The following is a 9,504-nucleotide window of genomic DNA, read 5'->3' on the forward strand; positions in this document are numbered from 1 at the left end:
ATTTACGATGTTCGCCGGAAACCGGCGATGTTCTTGGCCAATTTCCGGCGAACAGGGATGATAAGAATGTTTTGATTGCATGAACAAGTTCCTGGTGTTGTGTAGTGTTGATCTGGAGGTGTTGGGGGGGTGAGGACGTCGGGATCGTCTTCTCCGGCCACCCCCGATTTTCCGGCGACTGGAACTGCAAAATTGCAGTTTAGTCCCTGTAGTTTTGAAGATGGTGAAGTTTAGTCCCTGTAGTTTGCAAAGTTTTCAAAAATAGGATTCCTGTTTATAAAATGTTTAAAAATCATATTTCCTATTTATTTTTATTATAAAAATTCATTTTTAATTTCTGAAAATTCTAAAAAAATTAGTATTTTAATTCCGAAAATTATTTTTAATTCAAAAATAAATCTGAATTAATTAGTTAATCAATTTCAGTTAATTTTAATTGATTAATTGGTCAATTAATTCGAAAATTTATTTGATAAATTGATTTAATTAATTATTAATTGATTTTAATTAATTATTTAATTAGATTTAATTATTTAAAAATGATTTAAAAATTCTGAAAAATAGTTTAGAGCTTTAAAATATTATTCTAAATTATTATCAAGGCTCGATAATTATTCTAAAATTATTTCGGAGCCAGAATTGGTCAACCGAACCCTGTTATTTTAACCCGAAATTGATCCAATGACCCGTTTTAATTCCGAAAAATGTTTTTAAAATCATTTTAAATACCCGAAAGCCTATTTATAACCCGAGACTTCATAAATGATTTGTCATTGATTATGTGATGTATTATGTGTTATATGTGACTTGTTGATTGACTATCGGTCTATACATTCGGTGTTTTCTTGATTATTGCATAACTTTCAATCCGTTAATCGGATTTGGGTAAAACGAAGGGTAGATAGAAGTATATGTTGAATAGAATCCTATGAGTTGATGATTGATAGATGCTTATAATATGTGAGCAGAAGAGGCAAGACGTAGGAAAGGGAAACAGGTAGTTGAGGAGTAAGATGATTGTGATTGGAAGCGAGTGCTGTGTAGTAAGCTAACACCAGGCAAGTGTTCTGAACTTTCTCGAGATATTGTAGTACTTGATAGTCTTGTTGATATTGCAAGTGCTTTGAAGCACTGAAACCCAACCCTGATTCCAGTTATTGTTCTTGAGCCATAAACCTTATTCTTTCTAGACCATTGATTGTTGTGTACCCAAACACGAATCTCAAGCATACGATACTACTCCACAATTACATGCAAACAAAATCCCAAACACTGAACTGAATTATTGTATACTCAACCATTGTATCATATGCGTTGAAAGCCCAAACCTTTGGAAACCCTGAAATGTTTATTCCTTTGTTATCTAATTCTTTCATTACCCAACATCCAAGCCTTGAAAGTACCTTGTTGATCCACACAAGGGTTGAAACCCTTTCATTGTTAAACACTCACTGTTGTTAATGATTCTGATTATTGTTTAATTTTTTTATTATGTTAGAATTGGATTGTTTTTATAAAATTGTGGACCAGATTCATGGTCAGACCATATAATGGTCAAGTTAGGCCAATGTGTGCCTTGGATCCAGTAGTTAGAGCAATGATGTGTGCTTTGCTCGGGGTTAGTGCGTGACTGATCAGCAACCTAACCTTGGTTTTTAAATTAAAAGTATAATATCCAATTCTAAATCATAATCCATTGTTCACTTGATATCGTAACCATATTCACTTGATGATCATTATTCTCAGTTTTATCATTGTGACTTGCTGAGCTAGTTAGCTCATTTGTGCGATGTTGTTTATACTCTTTCCAGTTAAAAAGGAACCAGTTGGTAGCAAGGATCCCCAGTCAAATGCGAGAGCTAGGGATTAAGGCTGTTAAAGCTGAACTAGTAGGCTTCTTTTGGAATAATGTAAATTTGTAAAAGTTTGTAATATGTTTAATATTCAGTTTGAGTTTGGAATAGTTGGGATTTGAACGGTTTGTAATATATTAGTGTGTTTGGCTTGTGTGCATACTTTAACCTGTTGCGATCCGTGGTAGTTGGTAAGTAGGGTCACTGTATATATATTATTATTATCTTCATTATTGTTATAAGCAGGTTGTAAATAGTGCGTGTGTGGACCCCAAACTTCTGACCCGGGTTTGGAGGGCGCCACAGGTTTGGTATCAGAGCTACAGGTTATAAGTCACTGACACAAGCCTAGGTTGACGGGAATGGGTAGAGGGTTAGGATTAGAAGTAAGGAATAGAAAGATAGAACGTCGAGAGGTTGAGTGCTTCAGTATATCAGGTATGAGTGTAATTCGTGTCGTGGTTCGAGATTCTTATATTGCGATATGATTTCAGATAGCAGCGATGGCCGACTCTTTTATCCCCGTATCAGCTGATCACTCAGAGCCTTCAGTTGGAGTGCCGTCTTCGGATCCACATCCTGTTGTTCCACCAGTGTTGGCTATATTACCTCCACCTGTGTTGCAGCCCGTACCATTGCAGGCTATTCCACCTCCAGGCATGAGGCCACCTGTCAGAGGACCCCCACCAGCTGATTCAGATTCCACTGGGCATTCAGTTGTGAGTGCCCCATTCCAGTCTACATTGCCCCCAGTTCCTTATTACCGGTATGAGGCTCTTCTATTAGAGCGTGATTCCTTGTTGGCTCAGATTAGAGAGCTACAGCATATCATCAGGACTACAGATGTTGATCGTGGTGTGAGGGAGGTTTGAGAGGAGATTCATGTGACAAGGAGGGTTCTTGAGGCTAGGCTACATGGAGCTACACTACCTGGCAAAGGCCCTGATGCACTGATGGGCTGGGCTACTGAGGTGATGGAGGACTTTGAGAGGCTGGCAGGACCAGAGTTTCCTTGGAGCTGAGTTAGAGATTCAGAGATGGAGATTGTGAGCAGTGTTGTTATAGTTATGTAGTATGTACAGTAGTGTGTAGTGTGTATCAGTAGACTTTTGAGTTGTATTTATAGACTAGCTATGCTGACTAGTGAGTAGGTTGTTGTACCCTTTTTGCTTTTACTTCCGAAGCGTCTTTACGCTTGTACTACCTAAAACTTTTGATCTATATATATCAGTACCTTTTTCCTTTCCAGCACTGTCATTTACTTTATTGCACCTGTTTTACCTTACCTTATTTATTGTACCAGTTATACCCCTGTGATACCATGTACCCTGTTTTCCATAACTGTTTATATTCTGTAAAGAAGCATGCAATTTATTTAGTTACAACTGTTTTCAAAAAGAAATATTTCTATTTTGCAAAACTCTTCTTTTATGCAAAAGATTGATTCAAAAGCTAAATAAGTTGATTGATTCTTTACAGAAAATGCCTCCCAGAAGAAATACCCGCATCAACACCCAGAATGAAGAAACCAACAACAATAACAACCAAGATGATACAAACCCGAATGTGAACCCAGGACCCATGGACCCAGCAATAGCCCAGATTCTTCAAATCTTGGCCCAACAAACAGTTCACCTGGCTCAACAACAACAAAGACAGACCAACCCCCAGGTAACTTTTAAAACTTTTCAGGCAGTAAACCCACCAGAATTCATGGGTTCCTTAGAGCCAATTGAAGCAAATGTTTGGTTAAAGGAAATAGAGAAGGCATTTGTCTTAGTGAAAGTAAAGGAAGAATAGAAGGTTGAGTTTCCAAGTTACTATCTGAAGAATGAGGCCACCTATTGGTGGGAGATGGTGAAGACATTGGAAGGTACAGATGTTATTACTTGGGAAAGGTTTAAGGAATTGTTTTTAGAAACGTATTTTCCTCAGTTTGTTCAGGATCAAATGGAGCTGAAGTTTTTAGAGTTAAAGCAAGGGAACATGTCGGTAACAGATTATGAGGGTAAGTTTGAGGAATTGTCAAGGTATGTACCGTCGTATATGGATACTGACAGGAAGAAAGCTAAAAGATTTCATCAAGGTTTGAAACCATGGATCAGAGGGAAGGTAGCCATTTTTGAATTGGATACCTATGCAGGAGTAGTACAGAAGGCTATGATCGCAGAGACAGAGAGTGAGATGTTCCAGAAGGAAAAGGAAAGCAAGAAAAGGAAAGTTGAGGGAAGTGAGGGTCAGCCACAAACAGGGAAGTTTCCAAATTTTAAGAAGGGTAAGTTTCAGCCAGGGAGAAATTTTAATTTCAGGAGACAGAATGCAGGAGACGGAGGCCAGAGCAACCGTCCAGTTAATACAAATCAGTCAAGTCAGTTGAGACTAACTTTTCCGGATTGTCAAGTATGTGGGAAGAAGCATGGAGGAGTTTGTAATAAGTTGAATGTGGTATGTTTCAAATACAATTGGAAAGGGCACTATTCGAGGGAGTGCCGAAATCAGCCAGCAAGAGAGCCAGCAAATAAGGATCAGCCTATCTGGAATCCAGCAGTGAAGGTTCCAGCCATTGGATTTACATGCTTGAAATGTGGGAAGCCAGGATATATGGCTAGGGATTGCAAGACGCCAGCCCCAGTCAGTAATGCATTGAGGATTATGGAATCTACCCCAACAGTGAATGAGACTCCAAGGGCTAGAGTTTTTGACATGTCGGTGAAGGATGCGATCCAGGATACGGATGTCATGGCAGGTACGCTTAATGTGAATTCTTTATGTGCCAAAGTATTAATAGATTCGGGAGCAACTCGATCGTTTATTTCACAAGATTTTGTTAGTAAGTTAAATTGTCCAGTTGAGTGTTTAAATGAAATAATGACTGTGGAATTAGCAAACCAAGAACGTGTAACTGTTAATCAAGTTTGTGGAAATTGTGAGATTGAGAACTCTGGTAGTAAATTTTGTGTAGATTTGATACCATTTAAGTTAGGAGAATTTGATGTTATATTAGGGATGGGGTTATCTAAGCATGATGCTCAGATAGATTGTCGAAATAAGAAAGTAATGGTGAAAATGCCAGACGAAAGAATAGTAACGTTCAGAGATCAGAAACAAGTAAAGAAGTTCTTAACGATGATTCAAGCCAAGAAGTTACTACGACAAGGATGTGAGCATTTCATGGCATATGTGATCGACAGAAGTCAGGAGCCAGCAAAACTTGAAAATATTCCAGTTGTATATGAATTTCCAGACGTATTTCCCGACGAATTACCAGGACTTCCTCCAGATAGAGAAATTGAATTTGCGATCGACTTAGCACCTGGAACAGAACCAGTATCCAAGGCCCCGTATATAATGGCGCCCGTTGAAATGAAAGAATTAGCGAAGCAATTGCACGGGCTGTTAGAGAAAGGAGTAATCAGACCCAGTGTGTCCCCGTGGGGAGCCCCGGTATTATTTGTTAAGAAGAAAGATGGAAGCATGAGACTATGTATCGATTACAGGGAGCTCAACAAGCTTACAATCAAGAATAAGTATCCGTTACCCAGAATCGATGATCTGTTCGACCAGCTGAAGGGAGCCAAGTATTTCTCCAAGATCGATTTAAGATCGGGATATGATCAACTGAAGATCAAGCCAGAAGATTTACCAAAGACAGCTTTTCGAACAAGGTATGGAAATTATAAATTTCTAGTAATGTCTTTTGGATTAACCAATGCCCCGGCAGCATTTATGGACCTGATGAACAGAATTTTCAAGGAATACTTGGACAAGTTCATTATTGTGTTTATAGACGATATTTTGATCTATTCAAAGACAGAAGAGGATCATGTGGAACATTTAAGGATAGCTTTGGAGATTTTAAGGAAAAAGAAGTTATATGCTAAATTCTCGAAGTGTGAGTTTTGGCTATAGAAAGTTCAATTCTTAGGACACATAGTCAGTAACGAAGGGATCAAAGTGGACCCGGCAAAGATCGAGGCAATTACGAATTGGGAGAGACCGAGAACACCCACTGAGGTAAGAAGTTTCTTGGGATTGGCGGGATATTATCAATGATTCATTCAAAATTTCTCAAGGATTGTAACACCATTGACAAAGCTTACACGAAAGAATGAAAAGTTTATATGGAACGACAAGTGCGAAGAAAGTTTTCAGGAGTTGAAGCGGAGATTAATCAAGACACCTATTTTGTCACTTCCAGACAATCAAGGGAATTTCGTAATTTATAGCGATACTTCTCACAAAGGACTAGGATGTGTTTTAATGCAGCAAGAAAAAGTGATTGCGTATGCGTCAAAGCAATTGAAACCACACGAACAAAAATATTCTACTCATGATTTGGAACTAGCAGCCATAGTGTTTGCTTTAAAGATTTGGAGACATTATTTGTATGGAGAAAAATGTGAGATTTTCACGGATCACAAAAGCTTAAAGTACATATTCACATAAAAGGAACTTAATATGAGGCAAAGGAGATGGTTAGAGTTGATCAAGGATTATGATTACTCGATTAATTATCATTCCGATAAGGCGAACGTGGTGGCAGACGCGTTAAGTCGGAAGGAAAGGTTAAATGTGTTGTCCGTACCTGAAGAGAAATATAAGGAATTTCAGAAATTGGAATTGGAAATTAGAGTTTGCAAGCCTGAGGAAGTAAAAGTGTACAGTATGATTTTCCAACCGGAATTATTAGAGAAAATAAAGAAATGTCAGGAAGATGTAATGGATCAAGATATAAATTGTTTAGTAGGGGAAGAATTATGTACGCAGAAAGATGACCAAGGTATTCTGAGATTTTCATCTAGAATCTGGATTCCACCAGTGACGGAGTTAAAGAATGAAATTTTACAAGAAGCACATAGTTCAAGATATTCCATCCATCCAGGGAGTACCAAAATGTACAGAGATTTAAAGAAGAATTATTGGTGGCCAGACATGAAGAGGGAAATTGCGGAATGGATTAGCAAATGTTATACCTGTCAGAGAGTTAAAGCAGAGCATCTGAGACCAAGTGGATTGTTACAGCCATTGGAGATTCCAGAGTGGAAGTGGGAACATATTACCATGGATTTCATAGTTGGATTACCAAGGACAAGGGCTAATCATGATGCCATTTGGGTTATATTGGATAGAGTTACCAAGTCAGCTCATTTTCTGCCTATAAACGAAAGATTTTCACTCGACAAATTAGTCCATATGTACCTGAAGGAAATCGTAGTTCGTCATGGAGTTTCTGTGTCTATTGTATCTGATCGAGATCCAAGGTTTAACTCAAGATTTTGGAAGAGTTTTCAAGAATGTTTGGGAACAAGACTGAATATGAGTACGGCCTATCACCCCCAGATGGATGGCCAAAGTGAAAGAACGATCCAGACAATCGAGGACATGTTACGTGTTTGTGCTATTGATTTCAAAGGAAGTTAGGATGAACATTTACCTCTGGTAGAGTTTTCTTACAACAAGAGTTATCATGCCAGCATTGGGATTCCACCCTATGAAGCCCTTTATGGACGTAAATGTAGATCTCCATTATATTGGGACAAAGTAGGAGAACGCAAGATACTTGGACCTGAACTGGTACAGCAGACAAAGGAAGTTGTTGAACTTATCCAGAAAAGATTAATAGCCGCACAAGATCGTCAGAGAAAATATGCAGACCAGTCAAGGAAAGACATGGAATTTGAAGAAGGAATCTTGGTATTATTGAAAGTATCACCGTGGAAAGGACTAACGAGGTTTGGGAAGAAAGGAAAGTTAAGCCCAAGATATGTCGGACCTTTTGAGATTTTTAAAGCGCGTTGGCAAAGTAGCTTATGAGTTGGCGTTACCACCGCACATGGAGCACATTCACAATGTCTTTCACGTATCAATGATTAAGAAATACAATCCAGACTCCAGGCATGTAATAGAATATGAGCCAATAGAGCTTCAGGCAGATTTGTCATATGTAGAGAGTCCGATAGAGATTCTAGAGGAGAGAGAGAGAGAGAGAGAGAGAGAGAGAGAGAGAGAGAGAGAGAGAGAGAGAGAGAGAGAGAGAGAGAGAGAGAGAGAGAGAAAGTATTGAGAAATAAAGTGGTAAAGCTAGTAAGAGTATTATGGAGAAACCCAAAGGTTGAAGAGTCAACCTGGGAATTAGAAAGTGATATGAGATAAAAGTACCCTCATTTATTTTCTTAGGAGATTCTGAGGACAGAATCCTTTTAAGGGGGAAGGATGTAATATCCAGGATATATCGTGTAATTATTTTTGATATTAAATAGTTATTATGTGTGTTCAGTATCTATTCTATGAGTTAATTGTTAAGTGTTATATGTACTTGGATATTCAAAAATAATATTAATTGAGTATTTTAATTTATATATGTCCAAAATAAAATATAAATAATTGTCATATCTTCCTAATTATTTTTATGTTGATTTATGGATTTATAAGAATCATATGAAATTTCTAAAATCTTTTTCCGGGTAATTAAAATCTATTTTATTAAAACGGGAACCAGCCGACGTCACCCGTTGTTACGTTTTTGGAACCCGAAACTCTTCCGAGAACTCCTTCCTAACCTAATTGTAATATTCCGAGCATATTCCATGTTTCGACTTTTTCGATCCGGCGTACGGTTTGTTCTGCGCGGGTCCCGGCGCAATATTTTCGATAAAGTATTCGTTTCGGTAAATCAATAAAAACCCGTATTTTCGATAAACGGGAGCTTTTTATTAAAATATCCCAATTATCACTTCGTAGTACGCGTAACCAGGCGCTGAGACCAAGACCGCAGTACAAATTGTACTGATTTGGATAATTATCCCGAAAACCGATACCGTTTGGATTAGTTTTTACAAATAAACGTACCGTTTTATATCCGGAATGATCCAACGGGATACTAATTTTCCGTAAATATAAATAGCCTTTTACCGTATTTTACTTCGTATCAAAATCATTTGCAGACAGATAAATATATAATTTTACAGAGAAAAATCATATATTCATAAACTGTTCCAAGAATCAAATCCACTTTTGAAGGTGTTATTGATCTTTGTTTGAAAAGCTCGAGTACTGGATTTGAAGGTCTCGAAAGGCTCTATCAGAATCTGTAATCCATATACCTGCAGAATCAAAGGTTTATTTTCTGAAAATTTATTTATTTTCGAATTTATTTTATTAAAAATATGAATTTTTGTTCGGATGATTGTTTGTATGATTTGATGATTTCATGTTGTAGAGCTTGTTTTCCTGATGATTTTCATATGTCATACGTCTGATTTGGAGTTCAATAACATGCTCAAAAGTGGGTTTAATTTTCGAATTTCAAAATTAGGGTTTATAACCCGTATGAATGTTTTCAATTGAAATTTGGGGGGTTTTGATTCAGGGGTTATTATCTGTTGATTTATAGTGGGTTGTGTTCCTTATGAAATTTGCAATCGATTGATATATAGCTCGTTAACAGAGGATGCTTGAATCGAAGGGAGTTGTGTTTTAAAGATTTACGATGTTCGCCGGAAACCGGCGATGTTCTTGGCCAATTTCCGGCCAGAACAGGGATGATTGGAATGTTTTGATTGCATGAACAAGTTCCTGGTGTTGTGTAGTGTTGATCTGGAGGTGTTGAGGGGGTGAGGACGCCGGGATCGTCTTCTCCGGCCACCCCCGA

The sequence above is a fragment of the Apium graveolens genome, chromosome 9 (assembly GCF_009905375.1).
Source record: "Apium graveolens cultivar Ventura chromosome 9, ASM990537v1, whole genome shotgun sequence".
NCBI lineage: Eukaryota > Viridiplantae > Streptophyta > Magnoliopsida > Apiales > Apiaceae > Apium > Apium graveolens.